The sequence below is a fragment of the Myotis davidii genome, unplaced genomic scaffold, assembly GCF_000327345.1.
Source record: "Myotis davidii unplaced genomic scaffold, ASM32734v1 scaffold3164, whole genome shotgun sequence".
NCBI classification, from domain to species: domain Eukaryota; kingdom Metazoa; phylum Chordata; class Mammalia; order Chiroptera; family Vespertilionidae; genus Myotis; species Myotis davidii.
Window position 1 is genome coordinate 20,518 of NW_006295399.1, and position 2,007 is coordinate 22,524.

The 2,007-nt window shown below is 41.1% G+C and overlaps 1 protein-coding gene across 1 annotated transcript in view; it reads right to left on the reverse strand.

Annotated features, from left to right (window-relative positions):
* The window catches only part of LOC102762565 (guanylate-binding protein 7), a gene marked incomplete at its 3' end in the record, with an annotated part of 9,111 nt that extends 8,465 nt beyond the window's left edge, over positions 1-646 (reverse strand). Inside the window, exon 1 of the mRNA XM_006770034.1 lies at positions 616-646. The remainder of the gene's footprint in view (positions 1-615) is intronic.
* Between the last annotated feature and the right edge of the window lie 1,361 nt (positions 647-2,007).

Consider the following 2,007-nt stretch of genomic DNA (forward strand, 5'->3'; position numbering starts at 1 on the left):
GTGAGGAATGAATTCATGCCAAGCCAAGGAGAGTTCAGAGGCAGAGTTTCCAGAAAGCAGGAACAAAACTGCTTGAGAGCACAGAGAGGTCAGGTAAACAAAATGTTGGCTTTAGCAATGCACCACAGTGGGTTCTTTAAAGATAAAATTTTTAGAAACATAGTGGGACCAAATTCTACTTGTAAGGTGTAAGAAAGCAGTTGGCACTAAGAAATTGGATCTAGTGAAACTTGGATATGTTTTATTTTGTTTTTAAGAGTTTATTTAAAATTACAGTTGGCATTCAATATTGTATGAGTTTCATACTACATAGTGGTTAGACATTTGTATAACTTAACAAGTGAAACACCCAATAGGTCTAGTACCCACCTGGCAATCTGCATAATCATCACAATATCATTGAGTACATTCCCTAGGCTGTACATTACATGCCTGTGACAGTTTTATAACTGCCAATTTGTCCTCCTTAATGCCTTCCCCATTTTCATTCAGCCACTATCCTTCCTCCCACCTGGCAACCAGAACCTGGGTTACTTCTAAACCAAGAAATCCATTCTGAAACAAAGCTTATGTGTTTGACGAAAATGTATGGTGTTTTCAAAATAAAGTTCTTACCTGTTGTTTCTCCTCAGTGTAGGTTTGAGTGTTTTCTGTCACTGCTCTATCTTTCACTAGATGGTAGGGCTTTTATTCACCTGTCTGATGTCATGTGACAGTCCGGAATTCCTGAAGACCCATTAATTAGAAGTGAAGTACTTAGAGTAATGTGAAACTGAAAGCACTGAGTACAAAACATTGATTCAACAACCATCAAAGGAATTTCTGAAAGCCATAGAAATGGAAGGGTACTTGAATTTCACAAAATTTCAGTTCAGTGTGACAAAAGATCTCCTCCTGGTGGGTGTGGTCAACAAGATGTGGCTCCATCTTCCCTCTTCCATACAGGGTAAGGTGTGTCACTGGAAGAGGCAGGCCACCAGTATTTCTCATGGCCTCCAGCACTGACTTGCAGAGACTAAATTCTTGGAGGCTGGGGCTCCCAACCTGCACCCACCCCCACTCATAGAGTGAAGGCTCCAGCTGGTGCATAGGTGGGAGGAAGGATGGGGGCTGAGATTGCCTGGCCTGCTCACCCTCCCTCTGGCTCACTTGTAGGAAGGAGTTTCCAACCTGGGAGAGGCAAGTGGAGAAGACCACAGGCTACCACCCCTGTCCAGGGAGGAGCAGTGGCTCAGTGATATTTGTCCAGGGCGAGAGGCAGTGCATCATCACAGAGATCTCTGAAGTTCTTCCCTAAAGAACTTGTCTTATTTGAAACAGTGTGGGGACTTGAAGAAACTTTATAGCAAATCAACTTTAGAAAAAACACAAAAGAAGGTTTTCAAGCAGGAAGCAAGTGACTTCAGAAGGTATTGCAAATCCACATAGAAAAACAAAGAGCAGCAGTAAGAGAATTGGGTTTTTATAAAAGACAGTATAAATACAGATTTCCTCTCTTTTCTCCTCTTAACTGGTTTAAGAAGCAATTGTATATAACAATATGTATATAATTGTATTGCAGGGCCTATTTCATACTTTAAAGTAATATATTTAGCAAAGCAAATAAAGAAGGTCAGTGGTTGCACAGCCTATTGAAATAAGGAGATGACATGTGATGTTAACATGAACTCATAGGAATACAGAGAAACAGAGATTGTAAGAAAGAAAGTTACTATAACAAGCCCTATACATTTATTCTTCCTCCTTCAGCCTTTCTAAAAATGGAAAACCATACAAATTAATAACTATCAAAATGTATTGTTGGGTTGTTACATATCTACACTAATAAAAGAGAAAAATGCAAATTGACCATACCCCCGAATCCTTCCCATTGGCTAACCCCCAAACGCTTCCCATTGGCTAATCAGCAGGATATGCAAATTAACTGCCAACCAAGATGGCGGCCGGCAGCCAGGCAGCTGAAGCGAACAGGAGGCTTGCTTGCTCCAGTGACGGAGGCAGCCAATG